This window comes from Rutidosis leptorrhynchoides, chromosome 9 (assembly GCF_046630445.1).
Source record: "Rutidosis leptorrhynchoides isolate AG116_Rl617_1_P2 chromosome 9, CSIRO_AGI_Rlap_v1, whole genome shotgun sequence".
Taxonomy (NCBI): Eukaryota; Viridiplantae; Streptophyta; class Magnoliopsida; order Asterales; family Asteraceae; genus Rutidosis; species Rutidosis leptorrhynchoides.
The window spans coordinates 55,860,865-55,888,219 of record NC_092341.1 but is presented as its reverse complement, the minus strand read 5'-3'; positions in this window follow the sequence as shown (position 1 = coordinate 55,888,219).

The window sequence follows — 27,355 nt, the reverse complement described above, 5'->3', positions numbered from 1 at the left end:
TACCATGTTAACTATATATATATATCCATATATATGACATCATATAGTTTTTACAAGTTTTAACGTTCGTGAATCACCGGTCAACTTGGGTGGTCAATTGTCTACATGAAACTCATTTCAAATAATCAAGTCTTAACAAGTTTGATTGCTTAACATGTTGGAAACATTTAATCATATAAATATCAATTTCATTTAATATATATAAACATGGAAAAGTTCGGGTTACTACAATCACAACTCAAAGTATATATATAATAATGCGCATAATAATATCCCCAAAACAGAACATCTCGTCTGTATAATAATCATATAAATTTCGAAGTACTAAACACCACGCCCACTAGCCCTTCCATCTAATGAACATTCTGGGTGGGGGTGTTAAACCCGGTAGCTACCTTTAGGATTCGCGTCAATTAGGCGTGCACTAATTCTCAAAATTAGTGATGTTCCCTAATTCTTAGGTTACTCAGTGGCTCCGTTGATTACTCAGTGGCGAATAAAAGTCTTCGGAAAAATCCCAAATTTTTAAATTAAATATATTTAATTATTTTGTTCATTATGGTATAAAATTCAGTCATTAATTTAATAATTAAAAATTACATCGACTGTCCCTCTCATTTATGGGTAAAATATAAAAAGTGTTAAAATTAAATTATTAGATCCTAAATATACTTTTAATAAGCCTATAACTTATATAACTCATTTTCGTATCTCCATTTATTTTAAAATCACTTAAGTTCATTTTTAACTCGTTTACTATTAACCGAATTACAATTGAGCGTTAACGTTGTTTACTAAATAACTTCGAAATCACAAAATATATTTAATATACTTTTTATGTATATATATAGATTTATTTTATGTAATAAACTTTATTGTCTCTTATATTATTTTATAATTTAAATCATATATTAAATCAAACTATATTTCAAAGTATTATACATATTTATATATTTAAATATATATATATATATATATATATATATATGTATTTATTTATTTATATTTAATAGTTCGTGAATCGTCGGAAATAGTCGTAGGGTAAATGATTACATGAACACAGTTCAAAGTTTTTGAAACATCAACATTACAGACTTTGCTTATCGTGTCGAAAATATTAAATCATATAAAGATTAAGTTTAAATTTGGTCGGAAATTTCCGGGTCATCACAAATGCTAGAGTGATAACTGTTGTTGTAAGAAAATTCAACCAAAGGCAAGTGTCTATCCCAACCTTTGACGAAATCGATTACACAAGCACGTAGCATATCTTCCAAGCTTTGAATAGTTCGTTCACTTTGACCATCAGTTTGCGGATGATAGGCTGTACTCATGTCGAGTTGAGTTCCAAGAGCGGATTGCAAAGTTTTCAAGAATCTAGAAACGAATCGACCGTCGCGATCAGAAATAATCGAGATAGGAATTCCATGACGCGAGACAATTTCTTTAATGTAAATCTGTGATAATTTCTCTATCTTGTCGGTTTCCTTGATCGGTATGAAATGTGCAGATTTAGTAAGATGATTCCCACTTCCACTACGGAATGTCGGGTTATGCCAACAGACCAGAAGGCTTTTGATGTTCAGCCTTGACTTTCAGACAAGTGAGACACTTACTAACATAAGTAGCAATGTCGGCTTTCATGTTAGGCCACCATTAGAATTCCTTCACATTGTGATACATCTTACTGGAACTGGGATGAATAGAATACCTAGTCTTATGATCTTCATCTAAGACTAGTTCACGGAGATTACCGAAACGAGGGACCCAAATTCTGTTACCAAAGTACCATGTACCATTAGCTTTCACTTGGAGTTGATTCTCAAAACCTATAGTTCTTCACCTTCGATAAGTGTTGGTTTAATAGCTTCAAGTTGAGCTTCATAGATTCGTGATATAAGATTCGACTTGATTTTCAGGTTTAAAGCACGAACACGTTTAACGTCGTGTTTTCGACTAAGAGCATCAGAAACTACATTTACCTTGTCGGGATGATATTTCAGCTCACAGTGATAATCGTTCAAAGACTCGAGCCATCGGCTTTGCCTCATATTCAGCTGTTTCTGATCGAAGATATGTCGAAGACTTTTATGGTCAGTGTACACCGTAAATTTAGTACCATATAGATAATGTCTCCATATCTTTAATGCGAATACCACGGCACCTAACTCAAGGTCGTGTGTGGTATAGTTCTCCTCATGTTTCTTCAACTGTCTAGATGCATAGGCAATAACCTTTTCACGTTGCATTAAAACACAACTAAATCCTTGCTTTGAGGCATCACAGTAAACAACAAAGTCATCAATACCTTCAGGTAAAGAGAGGATCGGAGCTGTGGTCAATTTATCCTTCAGAATCTTGAAAGCAGATTCCTGTTCTTCAGACCACTCAAACTTCTTCCCTTTGTGAGTTAACTTGGTAAGAGGTTTAGCAAGGAGGGAAAAATCTTTTATGAACCTTCGATAATAACCGAAAAGTCCCAAAAATTGACGAATATGCTTCGCAGTCTTTGGTATCTCCCAGTTTTGAATAGCGGTAATCTTATCTGGATCGACATGTATTCCTTCACTATCAATAACATGTCCAAGAAATTATACGGTTTTGAGCCAAAACTGGCACTTTGAAAATTTAGCGTAGAGTTGTTCCTTCCGTAAGAGTTCAAGAATCATGCGCAAATGTAGCTCATGTTCTTTCTCACTCTTGGAGTAGATCAAGATGTCGTCAATGAACACAATGACAAATTTGTCAAGATACAGCTTGTAAACACGATTCATAAGATCCATGAATACGGCAGGAGCGTTAGTTAAGCCAAATGGCATAACACAAAATTCATAGTGCCCGTAACGAGTGCGAAAAGCAGTCTTAGGAATATCGGATTCCTTGACTTTGAGTTGGTGATAATCGGACCTCAAATCAATCTTTGAATAAACGCTTGACCCTTGTAGTTGGTCAAATAAATCATCAATACGTGGCAACGGGTAACGATTCTTGATAGTAAGCTTGTTGAGTTCGCGGTAATCAATGCACATCCTCAACGTACCATCTTTCTTCATAACGAATAGAATAGGAGCTCTCCATGGGGACGAGCTTGGACGAATAAAACCTTTATCCAATAGTTCTTGGAGTTGGTTAGAAAGTGTGACAACCCGAAAATTTCCAACCAAATTTAAACTTTATCTTTATATTATTCCGACACGATTAGCAAAGTTTGTTATGTTAAATCTCAATAATTTTAAATTGTGTTCATACATTCATTATAACGTCAACCAAATTCCGACGATTCACGAACCGTTATATATAAATAAATATGTATATATATGTATATATATATTATAACTTAAGAATATTAATAAAGTATTAAACATTTCAATATGTTTATCGATGGAATTAGAAGATAATATCAAATGAATGATTTATCATATACATTGTGATATGATTACGGGTCTATGTTATGAGGTCCACTATGATTTAAGAAATCTATTCTTTTTGACAACATTCGGAAAATGGTAAAGTGATTTATAAGTAAGAACGTGGAGTGTAAATAACTTAGATGTTGGATATCGACAAGTTAAGTAACTCGACATTTTTTATTAAGATGATTTCATACGTTTATTTAACCTTTGAACTTTATCCCATGCTTCACCAACAGACTGTAATTTAAAAACTTGAAACCTATTATGAATATATATGATTTTACTTTTCTAAAACGTTTTATGATATAACAATTTCCATTATTTTAACCTTTAAACAAAATGATTCTTAAATATATTTAGTTTTGGAAAACAAAATTATCATATTTATTTGATTTAGTTTCAAACGTACAAAAACGTTTTCAGTTTAAAAAGAACTTTATTATTAAAACGTATATAACTTTTATAAATATCTGGAACCACTTTTGATAACTAATTACTTAACCAGTATGATAAAGATAACGATATTTATATTTTATTTTATTAAATATATATAACGATTTAAATTAATATTATATATATTTATACGCGTATTATACGTACATAGTTTTATATTTTTACTATACTTAAACTTTACCTTTACTTTATTTTTACTTTACTTTAACTTTAATAATTCACTTTAATAAGTAATACTTTAATAATTCACTTTAATAATTCATACTTTAATAATTCACTTTAATAATTCATACTTTAATAATTCACTTTAATAAATCATACTTTAATAATTCACTTTAATAATTCATACTTTAATAATTCACTTTAATAATTCATACTTTAATAATTCACTTTAATAATTCATACTTTAATAATTCACTTTAATAATTCAAAAATCTATTATAAATAGAATTCAATAGGTTTCATTATTTCATAGAAACTTGAAAATATTTTTCTCTAAACTCTCTCAATCGATTACATATATATATATATATATATTTACTCCGTATTATTTCAAGATATTATTAGTATACATAAAATATTACGACGGAGTGCTGTCTGAGTAATTTTGAAATTATTTTTCGAGTGGGATAGGATTAAGGAAATTATGGGTTATAGCTATGGAGGTGATTGGGTATGGTTCATGGGTATGCTTGTGAGGTCAATATAGTGTTTATCATCTCCGTTGCGTCTACGTACCTTTCCTGCAATATTGAATCTCAATATTGATACGTGAGTACTCATAATTTAACTTTTACATACTAATAGTGTATCCCTAACTAGTGCTCGAGTATATAGGATTATGCATGTTTGTACTTTTGATATTATCTTTAGTTAGGTTACGTTGAATCCTGAATTAGTTATATATGCGACTGAGATATGGTATAAGATATGCATGTCGTTGGAAAGCTAGCGAAAAATTAAGAACTTTTCATTTAGATATCGAATGATTTTGATGAACGGATTTGAAGTAATAGTCCATCGAATTTTTGTATTATTATTAAAAATTATTATTATTATTATCTTTATCAATAAAATGATTTATCATTAAAAATTGTTATTTTTATTATTATTACTATCCTTATTATCATTAAAGTTATAATTAGTATTATTATTATTATTATTATTATTATCTAATTATTATTATTATTATTATTATTATTATTATTATTATTATTATTATTAATTATTATTATTATTATTATTATTATTATTATCATTATTATTATTATCATTATTAATATATATATCATTATTTAAAAATGGTTATTGTTATTATTATTATATTATCATTATCGTTAATAATGTCATAGTAATTATCATTATTAGTATTATTGTAATTAAAACTAATATTAGTAACACGTAATTATTTTGATTACTATTATTATCGTTATTATGAACACGATATAAAAGATGATTAAAAGCTATTAAACGAAACGATTAGGAAATAATGAGTAAGAGTATCATGATGAAATTAAAATATTATAAGATATTAATTTAGATAAAATTATCGTTCTTATTATTTTTATCATTACTATTATTATTAAAAGTATCGTTAGTATTAAAACTATCATTTTAACAAAAATTATCATTTTAATAGAAATGTCATTGTTACTATAAAATATCATTATTATTATCATTTTAAATAGAATTATTATTTTAAAGATAATATTAAAAATTATCGTAAATATTAAAGTTATCATAATTAGAATTATCGTTTTATCATAATGTCATGTTAGTAATTATAAATTTTGATATTTTTATAATAATAATTATTATTACAAAATAATACAACTTTTACTTACTATCATTATAGATATTATTTTATCAAATAAATATGTGATACAAACATATTTTACTACGTGTAATAAATTACTTTAATAATACCTATCATATTATCTTTATGATATTAAATGAACCCTATAAATTTTATTACTTAATATATATAAAAGTATATTTTATTATATAAATTTTAATATAAAATTTTATTTATTAATAAATGAATTATATTATTTACTCTAATAAATATTTTAAAATTTTTTTAAAAATATAAAACGACGATATTAAAACTATATATTAATCATTTATAGATTTTTGGAAATTATTTTGAGTTAAACTGACTTTTGCATATTAGTCTCGAGCATTAGGATTGTGTTACACTATGACTTGACATAATTTGTTAGATAAATATTGACCAACACATAAATATATATAATTAATTTAGGTTCGTGAATCCGAGGCCAACCTTGCACTTGTTCAATGATGTTATATGTATTTTTACAACGAAATACAGTATGGTGAGTTTCATTTGCCTTTTTACCCTTTATATTTTTGGGCTGAGAATACATGCGCAATTTTTATAAATGTTTTACGAAATAGACACAAGTAATCGAAACTACATTATATGGTTGAATGATCGAAGCCGAATATGCCCCTTTTGCTTGATAACCTAAGAATTAGTAAACCGATCTGCTAATTGACGCGAATCCTAAAGATAGATCTATTGGGCCTAACGAACCCCATCCAAAGTACCGGATGCTTTAGTACTTCAATGTTGTTTTATCATGTCTGAAGGATTTCTCGGAATGATAGGGGATATTCTTATATGTATCTTGTTAATGTCGGTTACCAGGTGTTCAATCCATATTAATGATATTTTTGTGTCTATGCATGGGACGTATATTTTTGAGAACTGGAAATGAAATTCTTGTGGTCTATTAAAATGCTGAAAATGATCGATTATGATAAACTAATGAACTCACCAACTTTTATTTGACACTTTAAAGCATGTTTATTCTTAGGTGGTAAAGAAATCTTCCGCTGTGCATTTGCTCATTTTAAAGATATTACTTGGAGTCATTCATGGCATATTTCAAAAGACGTTGCATTCAAGTCGTTGAGTTCAATAGAGATTATTATTAAGTAAATGACAGATTAGGTCATTTATAGTTGAATCTTATGAAATGGTATGCATGCCTGTCAATTTTCGATGTAAAGAGAGTTTATCTTTTAAAAACGAATGCAATGTCTGAAAAATGTATCATATAGAGGTCAAATACCTCGCGATGAAATCAACTATTGAGAATCGTTTATAATGTATATGAACGGGTCCTTTCAGTTGGTATCAGAGCGGTGGTCTTAGCGAACCAAGTCTGCATTAGTGTGTCTAACTGATAGTCGTTAGGATGCATTAGTGAGTCTGGACTTCGACCGTGTCTGCATTGTCAAAAGTTTTGCTTATCATTTTTGTCGAAAATTGCCTGCTTATCATTCTTAGTCTAGACACGTCTTACTGCATTGATTGCATGAATAGTGTATAGACAAAATTCATATCTTAGCGTATCTGTTACTGTAAACTTTGCCTGACATATCCCGTAAATTCCTCAGTAATCTATGAAATCTTTTGCGCTATATAGATAGATATTCTATGTAATTAGAATAAAACCCCATAGCCGAAAAATCATTTCATATCGAAAAATCCTTTATTCAATCGAACGAAATGGAATTCGTCATTAGTTCAAGTCCCTCGAATTCCGATATGGAATCCCACTCAAGCTCCGAAAGCAGTATGACTGGAATGGATCAACCAATCAGCCATCATCTATTTTAGATGAATTGGGGATGGGTTCGTAGCCTCCTCAATCATTGGAGACAAGAAGAAGGCGATCATTTCCATCCACCACATTGCCCTCTTGGCGAAGAACCTGAAGCACTTACCGGCGAACCTGTTCGAGACACCATTTTCTCTCTCATTTCCAGAGTATCTCGTCACGATTACATACTACATCAAATTTTAGATTTTATTTATCCGCTCTTCCGAACCGACAATCACCCCGGTGTAATAGAGGAAGTCAACGAGCTTCGCGCTCGGGTAGTGGCTTTGGAGAATATGGTGCAGAGATTACAAACACCAGCAGCAGCACCAGCAGCATAACCAGTACCACCATCATCAACGCCAACAGTACCATTACCACCTTCAACCACAACTGCATCGTAAACCTCAACTTCACAATCTATCCCACGAGCATCAATGTCATACGCACTATAGATATCAAGGAGTACCAACAACAATAACTGACGAAGTATTAACTCATAACCTCATTGGAGAAACATTTCGCGGCGATTATGTAATCTCTAAAGTCTTAGAGATTATCTAATCTAGCCCTAACCATAAATCAGTTAAGCGAACCAAAATGATAGAAGGAAGAGTAGAAACCTTGACAAAAATGGTGTGTGATTAACAAGCTAAACTTGTTTTACCAACAGCATCAACAGTACCGTCAGCGTCACCAGCATCGTCAGTACAGTTAACATCAGAATCAACAACACCTATAATATTACAAACTCTGTCAGTTCAAGAATCACTGTGGACATTATTACGAATCAATAACGCGTATATTGTATCAACGAGTTATGAAAAATTAACTCATTCCCTCTGAAGAAATTATATGTATATTTTATATATATATATTTTGAAATAAAAAAATAAATCTTCCCGTGCTAAGCTATTGTGTGTGAATCTTAACTACTCGGTTAATTCATATTACAAATATGCAATAATGTACGTCCTTCGCCCACAACTTAACCATCGTTAACTACAATCTCTATCTCAATTCAAAAAATTCCAATTCCTAATAAATCAAGTATATATTTGATTTTACACTTTCATCATCGATGTAACCGAAACTTTTCAGATAACATCATATGTACTTTGCGAAGTTCACAAGAATTTAACGAAAACCAACATCACGCCTCAACAAATAAGGAAGTATTAATTCATAACTTCAATATTATTGAAGAAATACTTATGTAATCTCTAAAGCCTTCAAGGGATTATTCAATTCTAGTTCCAACCTTAAATCGAATGAGTTTAATTTAGTATTAACTCATTAAAATCTATGTTACATCTGAAGAGAATATATACATATATATTTTCATAAAGACTATAATAAAATTCTTTTGTACAAAATATTAATTGTGAAATTTTTTAACGGGTAGGTAATACTCGAGAGATATATGTATATTCACAATTAATATATTACATTCTTCGAATCGGATTAAGCAAATTATTAACTATACTTCCTACTTTCACAATAATATACATTCTTTCATAGAAATCAAAACAACCATACTCATTCAAACCCAATTACATATTCTGATTTTGAAACCTCAGAATTCAATTCGAGATATAACAGGTACCATCACTTTTAGATTCCTACATCTTTCAAAGCTATACTTTGACTTCAAAACTGTGTTAGAACATCAAATGTATATTAACGATTACAATCTGTGTTCAAACCCTTCAAAAATTTCTGAAGACACTTCAAATAATGAACAATTGAGATGATGATCCAACCACATATTACCCACAGTTATGTACTTAAAAAGCTCTCGAAGTTAAAGTCATAACTCAACACATATCTGTGTCAGATCCTTTGGCATTTATTAGCAAAAAAAAAATAACTTTGCAATTCCTTTGCTAGCAAATTTTATCACAGCTCCAGCAAGACAACTTCAATTTTTCATTCGGAGTAGCCTTATCATAATCTTGATATATATGTTGCCCTTTCGCCATTGTTACCGGGGAACCTTTCATATCTCGCCACATTAGCAGTAAATTTATCAGTAACCGTAATGATCTGAGATTTTCTGAAAAGTCATTATATTTATCAAAACCCCATCATTTACTCATCTGCCTCTTGTAACGAGAATTGCCATACGAATCATTGGGAATTAGCAATCAGTATTTTGAAATCTCACAGCATGTTGACGCCAACAGTTATACATAACGTCTATTTCCAAGACTTACATACTTCGAATGTGAAGTTTCTGAAAAACACTCTGAACCGCGAACTAGTTCTCGAAATGCTGATGAAGTAACAAAAACTGTAAACAACCTTAGCAGTAAAAAGTTTGATGATAAAGATTAGTGTATTAGCAAAGCTCAGAAAAAGAGAAGTTTTGGAACTGGAAAACGGATTGAGCAAAGTATGAAGGAGGCTGTGGACAAATCACAAAGACTGAACCTGCCTTCAAAGAATCCAAATGATTCAGTGTCTGCTGAAGTCATTAACGAATACCTTGCTCCTAACACTAAACCCTTACAGACAATATTCTTCATCATCCTCTGATATTAGAAATTCTAAGATATCATCGTATCTTTCATTATAAATATCCTCCATATTTCTGAAGATATTTCCATAACTATTCTTATCTGGAATCATTTATCTCTTTGCGCTATCTGTATTACATAAAAAAGGAAACTGTTTAGTTCATATACTCTATAAACCTTTGAGTTTAAAATATGAATGTTTTTGAAGTAGTGTTGGAAACTGAAGCATGAGTTAGTATTTTGGTGGTACACTATGACTTGACCTAATTTGTTAGACAAATATTGATCAACACATAAATATATATAATTAATTTAGGTTCGTGAATCCGAGGCCAACCTTGCACTTGTTCAATGATGTTATATGTATTTTTACAACGAAATACAGTATGGTGAGTTTCATTTGCCTTTTTACCCTTTATATTTTTGGGCTGTGAATACATGCGCAATCTTTATAAATGTTTTACGAAATAGACACAAGTAATCTAAACTACATTATATGGTTGAATGATCGAAGCCGAATATGCCCCTTTTGCTTGGTAACCTAAGAATTAGTAAACCGATCTGCTAATTGACGCGAATCCTAAAGATAGATCTATTGGGCCTAACGAACCCCATCCAAAGTACCGGATGCTTTAGTACTTCGATGTTGTTTTATCATGTCCGAAGGATTTCTCGGAATGATAGGGGATATTCTTATATGCATCTTGTTAATGTCGGTTACAGGTGTTCAATCCATATGAATGATATTTTTGTCTCTATGCATGGGACGTATATTTATGAGAACTGGAAATGAAATTCTTGTGGTCTATTAAAATGATGAAAATGATCGATTATGATAAACTAATGAACTCACCAACTTTTTGGTTGACACTTTAAAGCATGTTTATTCTCAGGTGTTAAAGAAATCTTCCGCTGTGCATTTGCTCATTTTAAAGATATTACTTGGAGTCATTCATGGCATATTTCAAAAGGCGTTGCATTCAAGTCGTTGAGTTCAATAGAGATTATTATTAAGTAAATGACTGATTAGGTCATTTATAGTTTAATCTTATGAAATGGTATGCATGCCTATCAATTTTCGATGTAAAGAGAGTTTATCTTTTAAAAACGAATGCAATGTCTGAAAAATGTATCATATAGAGGTCAAATACCTCGCGATGTAATCAACTATTGAGAATCGTTTATAATGTATATGAACGGGTCCTTTCAGAAAGTTCCTTCATTTCGGAAGGTGCTAAACGGTACGGTGCTTTAGCAATAGGAGCAATACCGGCAGCTAAATCAATTTGAAATTCGACTTGTCGAGGAGGTGGAAGACCAGGAAGATCTTCGAGAAACACATCGGGAAAGTCTTTAACTACTAGTACATCTTCAATGCACTTCTCTTTCGATTCGATCATCTTAACGTGGGCTAGAATAGCTGGATAACCTTTCATAAGGTACTTGCGGGTTTTAATACAGGAGATAATGTTGAGATTAGAACCACACTTGTCGCCTTGAATGACTAGAGTTTCTCCATTTCCCAACGGAATGTTAACGGTTTTATCAAAACACAAGATTGCAACATGTAATGGACGTAACCAATCCATTCCAACTACGACATCAAAACTTCCGAGCTCGACCGGCAAAAGATCTATCTTAAATTCTTTATTGGCTAGGATTAGGTTGCAGTTTTTATAGATTTTATCGACTTTCATGATCTTTCCATTGGCTACTTCTACTAATCGTTTAGATTCTAAGGGTTGAGGCTTTTCAGTAAATAGGGTACAAAATTCACTAGACACGTAACTTTTGTCGGCACCTGTATCAAATAAAATAGTTGCGTAACAATTATTGACAAGATACGTACCCGTGATGACCTCATCTTCATCTCGGGCTTCAGCAGCAATAAGAACAAACGCACGACCCTTCGCAGTAGTAGTATTGGCTCCAGTAGCGGGAGTATCTTTCTTCTTAGGACTATTTGGACTAATGTGTCCCTTTTCTCCATAAGTGTAACAAGTAGGAGGAGCTTTGGTAGGAACAATAGCTTTATCCTTTGGAGGAGTCTTACACGTCTTAGCAACGTGTCCCACTTTCTTACACAACGTACAAGTAGCAGTACACCGCCCCGGGTGATGCCTTTCACAATGAATACAAAAAGGATAAATGCCTTTATAATTCGTCCTTGTACTATCCGCCGGCTTCTTACTAACATTATGAGTCGAACCTTGAGATGGCTCAAACTTCCTCTTACCTTCATTAATCTTAGTGTCAACCTGCTTATTAGCCGACGCTCTTTTTCTCTTGGCCAACATCAAATTTTGTGCCATGAGAATCACATCATCAAGAGTGACCTTCTCGGCAGCAATAACATTCCCTTGAACATCTTCGGGGAGACCTTCAATATACCTTTCAATCCTTCTATCTTCGGTAGGAAACATCTCGGGACACAAAGTTGAAAGCTCGAGAAAACGATTGGTGTAGCTTTCAATATCAGTACCCTTCACCTTGAGTTCCCAGAACTCGGCTTCAAGTTTTTGAACTTGACTTCTCGAACAGAATTTATTAACCATCATTCTTTTGAGTTCGTCCCATGGGATTGCATTAGCATTGTCAATTCCCATGGACTTAGCATAAGCAGTCCACTAAGTCAAAGCATTGTCAGCTAATGAGCTAGTGGCATATTTGACCCGATCGTCATCCCCGCAGTTGCAAATGCGAAAGATGGACTTTATCTTCTCGAACCATTGAACTAGTTCCACAGCCTCTTCATTTCCCTTGAAAGAGGGAGGGTGACAGTTTGTAAAGTCCTTGTAAGAACAAGGTTTCGGTTGATGATTAACATTATTAGCTTGAGCGTTGCCTTGGGCGGCAGCAAGCTGCTGTTGGAATTGTTCAGTAGTCAATACGATGTTGTTAATTGTAGGTGCAGCTGGACGAACCATGATGTCACTACATAGAAGTGAACATAAGTTTGGTAAGGTGACAAGTTATAAGTTTAGGTAACTATAAGTATGAATAAAGTAAAGCATTGATATCACATGATATTAATAGAACACTTTATATTATTAGAACAAGGCATTAAATAAGCCTTTTTAATACATGATTCGGAAATAGAAATAGTTTAAGGCATAGCCTTTACATAGATAGGAATTTGGAAAAATAATCTAGGGAATATTAAGATTGAAGTAATCTTCATATTTCTTCTTCTCATCCTCAACCTTCTTCAGAAACTCATCAACTTTCTCGTTCCTCGCCTTTTGCTTCTCATAGAGATACTCGAGGTTATCGTAGAGGTTAGTAACGCGGCTGTTGACTGCGTTGTTATCGTACCCCTTTAGAGTAAGCTGTTTGTTGACTCGATTTCTTTCCATATCTAACCAAAAATCAACATTCTCCTTGAGATGAGCAAGTGATTACTTTCCCCAACGGGTGTTACGTTCTTCCTCATACTTCACCAACTTTATCTCTTTCTTTAACTCTGCATTCTCCTCCAAAAGTTTCTTGATTACCAGATATTTTTCATCCATTCGAGCTTCGATCCTTGTAACATGGCGAAGCAAACCATCGATGTTCTTCTCGGTAGTCATTCGCAGATTCATAATTTCACACATGGCATCATGGTTATCGTAAGAAGGAGATCGAGCTCTTTTCTTAGACGGGCCATCTTCATTAAAATCAGCAGGGCGCTACCCCTTGTCTTCAATTATTGGGTTTGGGTAGTAGTCGGGAGACTTAGGTAAAGTATTCGGACTATAGTTTGGTGAGGGAGGACCACCAAGACCATAAGGTGGGCTTTGGACTCATCTCGTAGTTGAAGATTGTCCAACACCTACTTCGATGGTAGGTTGAAAGCGAGCCATTTCTTCAAAAGATTTGAAGAGAGTCATTTTATTTAGTTGATTAACGCTTGAGCTTGACATCCTAACATTAGGAAAGAGACTTTGATTAGCATCTTTGAGTCAAGTTTAGTAGAGCATAAGTGTTAAGATTATAAGACAATCCTAAGTGCTTTAAAGTCTAAGGCAGGAAAGGTTATAGTTTCCTAGATTGCTAAGGCACCCTAGCTAGCAAATAAGGCACACATAAAGATGCAATTCTGGTTCTCTATAATAGCCTGGTTTACTCTGATACCAATCTATCACACCTCCAATTAGGGCCTGGGTGAATGTGACATTAATATCAAACAAACCAACATATTATAATATACGAGAACAATACTAAATGATAAGAACAAACTTTGTTGAGTACGCAGCGGAAAATGAATGTCGTTACAATAATGGAAATTACAATAAAGTAATTGTTTTAAATGCAAGAATAATAAATGCAATATCTCTTGATCCTAAGTCCAAGTAGCATCACATAAGCAGTAAGTAATTCAAGCTTGATCAATCGGCACCTGAGACAAACATGCTAAAGTGTCAACCAAAAAGGTTGAGTGAAGTTCATAGGTTTAACAAAAATGTTTAACCGTTGTTTTAGACCACACGATTTAGTTTATAAAGTTGATCTCGCGGGGATCAAAAAGTTATGCCAATTCGTGATATTTAGACTAAATGTTCAAGTTTGCCCCAATGACAAGTTGTGTCTGTCCTTGTCGGTTTAATTTCATTATTAAGTAATACAATGACTTGGTCAAATGTATTGGGGACGTTACTCCTGATAGGCTACCCCCAATAATTAAGAATGCATTTAACGAGCAATTAAAAATATCACTGTAGGGACTTAGTCTGACATAACCGGGTATAGCATAGTGTAACAGTTGGTACTTGTGTCTAAATTGTAAAAAGTAAAAGTAGCATGTGTCTCACCCCAAGAAGTTAAATAAGTTGTGCACAATATAAAGTGGGGCTATGAAAATCACCTTAGTAAGTAGGAGAGAGAGAGTTATTCCTCGGAATAGAAAGTTTGGATGGATGAGCAGAAAGTCAACCTAATGACATTTAAGAGTAGTTAAGTGTTTTGCCCAAGTTTAAGTTTAAGTATGCGAGTGTTTTAAGTATAGTTCATTTTACTAAGTTTCCATTCTTAGTATGTTTCCACTTTTAGTAAGTTTCCACTTTTAGTAAGTTAGCGTTGAACACTAGTGGGTTGTTCTTAATAAGTATACCACCTATTAAGTGTGAAGATAACTAAGTGTATGATTACTATAGTCGGGTTTGACATTGTGCATCATACCCAAACATCTATTCCACCACCGAGTCACCAGAATGACCAATTGTTACCGGTTGGCCCAGGATTTCTTGATCAAAATCTAAGTTTGGCATTCGTAATCCACAAGCGTCCCATAGTGGTACCAAGGATCACCCTAGGTGTTAAGTAGCGTTGACGTTCAAGTAATCACACGTTATCGTGAATGACTAACGTAATCTTATAATATAATATATGTAGTAGTATATTACATGTGTTAGTATTAATATAAGTGTATACGTGTTAAGTAGTATTAGTAATATAGTATAAGTAGTATTAGGGTTTCATTAATTAATTAGGGTTAATTAATTAAAGTAGTATTTTAAATGATTAGGGTTTAGTAATAAATGACTAGGGTTTAATTAATGTCCTAGGGTTTAGGTAATATTAAGGTTTTAATAAATTAGGGTTTACTAATTAGGGTTTTAATAAATTAGGGTTTACTAATTAGGGTTTGGTTTAGGGTTTATGTATATATATGTATATCGTATATGTGTATATATATAGTTCTTATTTTATTTTTTTATATGTAAACCGAGTATATGTGTGTGTGTGTGTGTATATATATATATATATATATATATATATATATATATATATATATATATATATATATATATATATATTTTTTACATGTATATATATATACACACATACATATTAATATTTTTTTTCTCCATGTATATATATATATATCTATGCGTGTTCATGTATATGTATATGTATTTGTTTGAATTAACAAGATTATATCATGAACATGAATTTAAAACAAGATCAAAGATTATGTAAATAAGTTTTAGGGTTTATGCTATACCTTGAAGATTCGAAGATGCTTAACAAAGAAAAGATGAAACACTTTAGAGATGAAGATCAAAACCTTGAAGATTTGAAGAACACCTTTGAAGATCTTCGAAGAATGTGAAGAACATGAAGATTCCTTGAAAACCCTTGAAGATTTTCGATGGTGGTGGGGGATTTTCGGTTTTGTGAGCCGAAAATTAGAGAGAGATGGGAGAGATTTGAGAGAGATTTTTGATTGTGATTTGGTACATCTTTAGCTCTAGCTAAGGCCCCTATTTATAGAGAGGATTAGATAATTCTAGAATTAGGGTTTAATTAGGAATTACTTAGGGAACAAGTCAAGTAAATGAGGAGGTGATTATGGGTGCCTTGGCCAAAAATTTAAGGGGCAAAAGGGTAATTTTACCCTTCCTAAATTCGGCTAGGGTTACATGGGTTGGTTTTAGGATTTTTCACTTTAGTCCTTGTACTTTAAGTTAGCTTAAATGATCCCTAAACTTATTTAAGACTAATTAAGTTATATGAATTAAACTTTAATTTATTACATTTTGTTCACGAAAGTTATTTAGCTTATCATTTCCGTATTTTATTAACTTGTTGTTTATTACACAAAGTTAATTATTACTTTTTAAAATTTTTAATACTTAACAATTATTAATTAAAATTAAGTCGTTAAGTTTTAATTATATTGTTTGGGCATTTAATAAGGAAAAATATAGAATGGAAAAATGAGGGTCATTATACCGTAATATGTTCTGTATGATGATGATGCACTCGTGGTTCACTTCAGGCATTGGATCAGTGCATGACATATTCGATTGTCCCATGATGTTGAACGATATTCAATATAAACAATCGAGCAATTTATGATGATTGAAGGTGTTGTTGAGTTTTATCATTGAAGGTGATATAAAGTGGTGGTGGTTGATGAGGAAGAAGATGGGCTTATAATTGCATAAGAGCTACGTTATGTAAGTACTTGTGTATATATATATGCGTAGATAGAAGAGATAGATATCATATTTATAATATTAATATTAATAATTAATAATAATAATAATAATAATAATAATAATAATAATAATAATAATAATAATAATAATAATAATAATATAATAATAATAATAATAATAATATAATAAATCAACTTATGTTTCATTGGTGTGAATTGAAAAGAAGCAGAGAACCCGCTATTGTTGAATAGTAAAGCAGCCTATCTAAATGTCTTTTACTACCGACAGTTTTCACGGACTGTGTATCGTGCGAAATCAGTGGCGGATAAAAGTGTTAAGAAAATTTCCATATTTTTAAATTAACTATATTTATTTATGTTGGTCATTATGGTATAAAATTCAATCATTAATTTGATAAATACAAGTTACATCAACGGTCCCTCTCATTTATGAGTGAAATATAAAAAGTGTTAAAATTAAATAATTAGATACTAAATAAACTTTTAATAAGCCTATAACTCATATAACTCATTTTCGGACCACCTTTTATTTTAAAATTACATAAGTTCGAATTTAACTTTCTTAATATCAATCGGAACATCAAACAAGTATTACAAGCATTTAATATTTATTTTTAATATACTTTATTTATATATAGAGATATATTTTAAATAATAATTATTATAATATCCTATCTTTATTTTATTAATTTTTAATAACAACAACATATAATACTTCAAATTATATTTCGAATTATTATTTATATATACATACACACTATCTATTTACACTTAATTGTTTCGTGAATCGTCGAGAGCAGTTGAAGGTCAATTGAATATATGAACATCCTTTCAAAATTTTCTAGACTCAACATTACTTACTTTGCTTATCGTATCGAAATCATATAAAGATTAAGTTAAAATTTGGTCGGAAATTTCCGGGTCGTCACAGTACCTACCCGTTAAAGAAAAATTTCGTCCCGAAATTTGATCGAGGTCGTCATAGCTAACAATAAGAATGTTTTCATGACGAATATTAGTTGATAAATAGAGTTTTATCATTATTGAGTGATACAGATAAAACAATTCGATTCCTCGAAGAGCATGAATGAGGCTATCACAAAAGAGTGAAATGAGAAAGACAAGTTTCATCATAACTTTTGACTAATCATGGTTGAATTTCAAAATTCAAGGGATTTAAAGAAAATTTTCGAAATCTAAAAGATATGATTCTTCGACGAATAAAGAAATTAATATCTTTATAATTAAATACGGTGATCTGCCTCGATTACTCTGTCTGATATTTCCATTATAAATTAAACTTTTTCAGTTCTTTTATTTTCCTACTCCAATACTTTCTTTCTTAATTCATAATCCCAAGAACTGTGAAAATGCTTAATCCGGTTCTGATCCTTATCCTTATCCTTACTATCGCAACAATCATTCTCCTTTTCCAACTTCGACCAGAAAAATCTGTTTTCTTCTACTTCGCCCTTGGGGTTATAGTGTTTTTAATTCTCCCGTATCTTTATGTTGCGAAAAACATTGAAATACACGGTTTGTAATTTATGTGTTGTTATCAGACTTTATATTCCCCTTTATGTTTCATAGCTCCGTGCTTTTGTTTTCTCTTCCCGACTTTAAATAAAGCAAGTAATGGTCCAGAATTTGTAGATATGGAGATTCGAATTATCATAATATACAAGGTAGAAAGGAAAGGTAGCTGCACGATTTGATTTGTCAAATTACCAGAATATCCGGAAAAGACTGAATCATCAAGAAAATATTTTCTTGATATTTTTGAGGCTAAATAGAATACAAGAGTCGTGTAACATGGCACATGATGACGTTATGATCTGTGAATCATCACGTTCCATTAGAAACTCAGCATGACTTACTGTAATATAATCACGTTGATCAAGTGTCATTATATTATACTAACTCATGCTTCAGTTCCTAACACTACTTCAAAAACATTCATAATTTAAATTCGAATTTTTTAGAATTTTAGAAATTAAAATAGTTTCCTTTTATGATATATCACGGATAGCGCGGAAAGATAATTAATATCGGATGAAAATATTTATGAAGATATCTTCAGAAATATTGAGGATATTTACAATGAAAGATACGATAATATCTTAGAATTTTAGATTCAAAGTGTGATGAAGAAATTCATTCACAATTATTTAGAGTGATTAAGGAGTAAGGTATTCACTAAAGATTTCATCAGAAACAGAATCATAAGAATTCTTTAAATACAAGGTTTGGTCCTTGCATTTGTCCTTGGTCTCCTTCATGATTTGCTCGATTTGTTTTTCAGTATCAAACTTTTGAGCTTTTTCAGTATGTCGATCTTTATTATCAAACTTTTGACTGTTTGAATAGTCTTTAGTTTTTGCTGCTTCATCAGCTTTTTCAGAACTCATAGATCTGATTCGTAAGCTAGAGTGTTTTCCAGGAATACAGAGATTCTGAATTGTAATTCATCAGTCCAGAAGATATACGTTATATGTAGATATATAACTGTTAACGTAGGAATGCTGCAAAATTCGAGAATTAATGATTAATGCTTCCCGGTATTTGGTATGGCAACTATCGTTACAAGATGTCGATGAGTACATGATAGGGTTTCAATGAATAAATATAGTGATTTATCGGAGAGATTTAAGTCAATGAGTAATGAAGTAGTTGGTAAATTTACTGCTAATGTGGTGGGATATAATTGGTTCTTCGGTAACGATGACGAAAGGCTAGCTTATATATCAAAGTTATAATAAGGCTTATCCGAATGAAAAGTCGATGTTGATTTGATAAACTGTGACAAAATTGGCTAATTTGAAAAAGAATTGCAACGTTATTTTCGGTAATAACAATGCCAAAGGAGCTAGTACAGATATGTGTTAAATGTTTACTCAGGTTTCGAGTATTTTCAGGTGCATAACTATATGCATCAATCTTTTCTTCCGTAGAGGATGTGCGGTTGGTTCATCCTCTCGATTTAGGTGTTTTCAAGAATCATGAAAGGTTTGAACGCAGATTGTAATTGTCAAGATACAAATGAGGTTTAAGATGAGATCAAGTGGCAAACTTGAAGAATTGTTTAGTTTCATATGTTATAATTAATATTTTAATTCATTTTAATTGTCCAATGTTGGTAGTCCACAGTTAGCAATTCAATAATTCATATATATAATATTCGAATTAATTAATACGTATCGTGACCCATTGTATACATGTCTCAGACTCGATCACAACTCAAAGTATAAATATTATTATAGAATCAACCTCAACCCTGAATAGCTAACTCGATCATTACTGCATATAGAGTGTCTATGGTTATTCCAAATAATATATATAGATAGATGCGTCGATATGATATGTCAAAACATTGTATACGTGTCCCGATATTTAAAATGCGTAAATAACTGTATTTAAATGACGATAAATAAAGTGCGTATAATAAATAACAGAAATTAAATGACGATAAATAAAATTGCGAGAATATAAATTGCAATAAATAAACTGCGATAAATAAATTGCGATAATAAAATGTAATAAAGAATTAACAGTTAGCTAGGGATAGTTAGCTAGGATTTTGTTAGCGTGGATTCTTAACAAAATTTTCTCATGGTTAATTTGTTTGTTTCTAACAAATTTTATTTTTGTCCAATATTTTCTTCATTATGCCACTTGTTGGATTCTGAAAGATCAAAATCCAAATATGAAATTGAATGAAAAGGGTTATTCTGCGGTGAACGGATACGTATATTGGTGGTTGTAAATAGGATAGTAAATGACTGTTGAATTAGATTTGAAAGAATGTACAGTGTACTTATTAATGTGAAATCTAAATATTCCTCGGGTATTACCTACCCGTTAAAATATTTTCACCATTAACAGTTTGTACGAAAGAATTTTTAATTACAATCTTTATGAAAAAAAGTATATATACATATATATTTTCTTCAGATGTAATCATGGATTTAATTAGTCAATATGATATTAAACTCATTTGATTTATTTTTAGAACAAGAATATATAATTTCTAAAACATTAGAGAGTATATAATTGCCATGTCGAACGAAGATAAATGATGTAGAACGATACGTAGAATGATGATTATACTCGAGGTATAGAATGAGATGTTGAGGCATGGATTGTTGATGGTACTGGAGCTGTTACTGATGGTACTGTTGGTATCGATGATGTTGTTGAAGCTGGTAAAATTTGCACCATATTCTCCAAAAATCATTACTCAGGCGCGAAGCTCGTTGCCTTCTTCGATTACTCTTGGATGATTGTCGGTAAGAACGAGCGAATGAATAAGGTTTAGAATCTGAGATAGTATGTAATCATGACGAGATATTCCAGATATGAGGGTGAAAATGGTATTTCGGGCTGGTTCACCGGTAAGTGCTTCAGGTTCTTCGCCAAGAGGTGAATTTGGTTGATGGAAAGGATCACCTTCTTTTTGTCTCCAATGATTAAGTAGGCTACGAACCCATCAAATGAATTGGTTGATTCATTCTGGTGACACTGCTTTCGGAGCTTAGGTGAAACTCCATATCGGAATAGCCGTCAGAATCCGAGGAATTTGAACAGGTTGAGGGATTCATCTTGTACGATCAGATGAAGGATTTTCGATAAGAAATAGATTATAGGATGTAGATTAGTACCCTGCAATACATAATTTACATATGCATATGTAATACTTAAATCCCATAAGTTACGGAGGAATCTACGGAAGCTGTCAGGCAAAGGTAACAATAACAGATACGGTAAGATATGAATTTATCTATACACTTTCTATGCAATAGAGGCAGTAAGACGTGTCTAGACTTTAAGGATGATAAGCAAATAATTTTTGACACTAAATGATAAGCAAAACTTTTGACATGCATACACGGTCAAAGTCCAAACCCACTAATGCATCTAAACAACTATCAGTTAGACACACTAATGCAAGATCTGGTTCGCTAAGACCACCACTCTGATACCACATGTAACGACCCGTCCTAATCCATAAGAACGAATACAATAACATATGATTACATCGCGAGGTACTTGACCTCTATATGATACATTTTACAAACATTGCATTCGCTTTTTTTAAAAGACAAACTTTCATTACATCAAAAGTTGACGGCATGCATACAATTTCATAATACATCCAACTATAGTTGACTTAATAATAATCTTGATGAATTCAATGACTCGAATGCAACATCTTTTGAAATATGTCATGAATGACTCCAAGTAATATCTCTAAAATGAGCAAATGCACATCGAAAGATTTATTTCAAACCTAAGAATAAACGTGCTTTCAAGTGTCAACCAAAAGGTTGGTGAGTTCATTAGTTTATCATAAACATTCATTTCCATTATTTTAATAGACCAAAAGATTTTCATTTGCATTTCTCATAAATATAAGTCCCATACATAGAGACAAAAATCATTCATATGGATTGAACACCTGGTAACCGACATTAACAAGATGCATATAAGAATATATCCCCTATCATTTCGGGACATCCATCGGACATGATAAAATAACATCGAAGTACTAAAGCATCTGCTACAACGGATGGGGTTTGTTAGGCCCAATAGATTTATCTTTAGGATTCGCGTCAATTAGTAGATCGGTTTACTAATTCTTAGGCTACCAAGCAAAAGGGGCATATTCGGCTTCGATCATTCAACCATATAATGTAGTTTCGATTAGTTGTGTCTATTTCGTAAAACATTTATAAAAGCGCATGTATTCTCAGTCCCAAAAATATATATTGTAAAAGCATTTAAAAATGGAGTAATGAAACTCACGATACTGTATTTTGTAGTAAAAATACATATGACGGCATTGAACAATGCAGGGTTGGCCTCTGATTCACGAACCTATATCATTTGTATATTTATTAATATACATAATTGTAATCGAAAACATATATGTATAAATTTATTAGTTATATCCTTTTTATATTAATAGCATATATATATGTATATATATATATGTATATATATATATATATATATATATATATATATATATATATATATATATATATATATATATATATATATATATATATATATATATATATATATATATATATATATATATATGTATATGTGTATATATATGTATATATATATATATATGTATATGTATATATATATATATGTATATGTATATATATATATATATGTATATGTATATATATATATATATATGCATTTTGTATATAAAAATATTAATTTTTGTTATGTTATATGTATTAAATATATCATTTTTATATTAATAATAATATTTATAATAATACTAAAATAATATTAGTAATGGTAAAAATGATTATTATATTTAATATTATTAATAAGATATTAATGTTTGTAATTCTATTAATAATAATAATAATAATGATATTAACGTTAATAAATGTAAAGATATTAATTTTATTGTTAATGATAATTATGATAATAATTTTGGTAACTACATAATAATACTGATAATAATAATAATGATAGTTTCAGTGATGTCAAAAATAATAATTTTAGTAAAAATGATAATAATAATAATAATAATAATAATAATAATAATAATAATAATAATAATAATAATAATAATAATAATAATAATAATAATAATAATAATAATAATGATAGTAATTATTTAATAATAACGATACTAATATTTGTAATTGTAATCATATTTATAATAATGATAATATGTATAATAATACATATGCTAATAATAATAATAATATTAATATCTCTAATATTTATCTAATGATACTAATACTAGTGTTTATGAACATAATAATAAATTTTTATTATATTCATAATAATAATAATAGTAATATTGATAATAATAACTATAATTGTAGTAATGATAATAATACTAAAAATGATAAATTAATGATAATAACATTAATAATACTTATAATAATAATAATATTTGTTATAATTCTTATAACTATAATATAATAATAATAATAATAATAATAATAATAATAATAATAATAATAATAATAATAATAATAATAATAATAATAATAATAATAATAATAATAATAATAATAATAATTATAACAAGATAATAGGAATGCTACCTCTATGTATCAAGCTTTAAAAAAAAATAAACGCCCATGCTCGGTGATATTGCTTTAAACATACATATTATTCGACGCAATATCATTTATATTTCATAGGTTTTTACTGTTTACTAAGACATTCAAATGTATAAATCACGAGAAAACGACAAAAGATAATACGAGCTCGAAGTTTGAAGAAAAGATGATAAACGATGGATTTAAACCAAATATATGTCGAGATAACATTACCCGAATACAAGTTCAAGATGAGCAAAGAATAAAAGTTCAAATGAGAAGTTCCAAATCGATAAACGTCAACGCGGGATCAAAAGAGAACAAAACATAAAATAAAAAAACAAAGAAAACTGTCGGCTGTTCTTACGCGAATCGTGTGGCAGCCTACACGAAACGCGTAGTATTTAACTCTTACGCGGATCGTGTGGACTCCTACGCGAAACGCATAGTATCCAGTCCAGATCCAGATTCAACAGCAAATGGGACGGTTACTTTTATGTTTTAATATTCATTCTTTTTCAAGTGGTACAGCAAGGACTACACTTTTGACCTACTACACATGTTATAATACGGAGTACTCTTACAAAAGGAAGGCAGAGAAAAATAGAGAAGGCAGAACACATACATTTTCAAGGAGACTACACACACAAAAATCATTAGTTACTGTCATTTATTTTTAAGTATTCTGTACCAAATTAATTTTCAAGTTTGAAGAGTTAGGATAGTTTCAAATATTAAGGGTGTATTGTTCGTGATTAAGGGTATTATTGTACGCGCAAAAGGGGTGTTATTATTGTAATTTTCTACCATTGAAGTTAATGAAAGTGAAGAATTTTTAGTAAGTATATTCTGTTAAAAATTATTGTTATCAATTTTTGTAGTTATTGTTATTTTTGCATATTTATATTTTTATGTTTACCCTAGTATAATGAGTAGCTAATTTCCCTAGTGTTTGCTTAGATGTAGAGCCCCTAGTGAAATGGATTGTTATCATTTGTAAAAATTAAAATGTAACTTTAGTATTTTTAATATTGAGCCTAATTAAAAGAACCATTATTATGTATTTGGATATTTAACCCTTGTCAATTAATTTGTTAGATTAAAATAACTAAAGTTATTTTTATTTATATAAATTAAGCTTCAACATTAAAAGTGATCTAGACGAACTTATAACTAATTTACTAACACTAAATTAAAAAGTAAGGTTCGGTGGTTTGGGTAATATCACTAGTCATATAATAGTGAAATTGTAAAAAGGGAAACCGTTATGATTTGGGTTTTGGCGAAGGTCAAAACTGGGTTGGGTCTCAATTTAAATACTTAAGCACTAGTAACTATCTAAATATAATCCAATGAAAATTAGATTTAATTTAGTTAGTCAAAACTTATTATTTTTTCGAAAGGAAAATATAAGTTTTATACTAAACATTTTAATACGAGCTTAAACTTAAAACAATCCATGGACCTAGAGGTGACACATTTAAGTAAACACTCCCTTTTATTTTATAAATCATTATTATTATTATTTACGTTCATTTATTCAGTAAAGTTAAAAGTAAAATTAAAAAAAAAAAATATTACACAGCATTATATTCCAGTTTATTAGTCACTGTTTTGTCACCTGGATTATAACATACGCGGATCGCGTATATCTCTACACGATACGCGTACATATTAAACCATACGCGAAACGCGTATTATACTACGCGAAACGCGTAAGTATAATACGTGTAGTGTACGAACTAGGTTAAAATCTAGGGTTTTAATTATTTTATTATTATATTTAAGTTGTTAGTTTATAATTATTATAATTTATAATTAGTAATTAGTTTATAACTAGTTAAATATTATAATTCCTATTAATTTATATTAATTTAGTTAAAATATGTTATTTAGTTAATTTAAATAAATTTATATTATAATTGCTCAAAACAAAATTCTAAACAATTAGTTTTATTAAAAGTTATTATCTTATTAATTATCATTTAGTAATAAACTTATTAGTATAATTTCAATTAATTCACTTTTAAGTTAATAATTATAAATAATGCATTCGTATAAATTAATAAGTAGTTCAATTAAATTAGGATTAAGTTATATTTTATTATTATTATGTATTATTATCATTTCCTAATCCAAAACCCCCTTAAAATAAGTTTAACTTCAAAGACTATTAAAAACCATTAAACACTCCATCTCCCTGTGGAACGAACCGGATTTACCTTCAAACTAAACTACGCGGATAGGACCAGTTGCCTATATATGTTTGAAACCAACCTAAAATCGTTAAAATACCATATATACAATAAATCAATTCGTGTAATAAAACAACTCAATCTGTTCAAAAATAAAGGTATTGTTTCAACGCATCACTCGGGCTCGAACTTGAAAGGACCCGTCCTAATCCACCTGGATGAAGTCATCAACATTTGGTCCCATTGCGATGATCGGCTCCAAGTAATGTCCTTATATTGAGCAAATGCACAGCGGAAGGCTTAATTCGTACCTGAGAATAAACATGCTTTAAAGTGTCAACCAAAAGGTTGGTGAGTTCATAGGTTTATCATAACAATCATTTCAATATGTTAATAGACCACAAGATTTCATAATCATAAACATAATACACTCGCAAGTGTATGTAAAGCATTCTAAGTGGTTGAGCACTTGGTAACCATACTTAACATTTAATCAACGTCGCATATTCCCTTTATTATGAAATCTCACTACACCATACCAAGTGTAGTCACCAAAATGAAGTACTGTGCAACCGTTGAATACTGGTCGTCAAGTCCGGTTGGGGTTGTCAGGCCCGATAGATCTATCAACAGGATTCGCGTTTACAATACCCATGTAAATAGTAGTTACCAAGCTACAGGGAAATATGCCAGTAGTACAACTCAATGTAGAATATATTTTTAAGTACTTGTATCTATTTTGTAAACATTTATAAAAGCAGCGCATGTATTCTCAGCCCAAAAATATATATTGCAAAAGCAATTAAAAAGGGAGCAAATGAAACTCACTTTTGCCTTGAAGGTATTTAATTCGACTTGGTCTCTGATAGATATCACGAACCTAACCATATATATAATATATCAACATATTTTCTTTTTTAAGTAATCGTTACATATATATATACTTTTAATACTTTTAATATTTTCTTAGTTCGTAGTTAGCAGTCCGATGTTAGTGGTCCACAATTAGTTGCATAAATAAAATAAATAAAGACCCCATCGTATTCGTATTGATCAGAATTAATCTCGACCCATGGTACCATGTTGTCAAATGACGTGTTGCGTACATAAAGTAC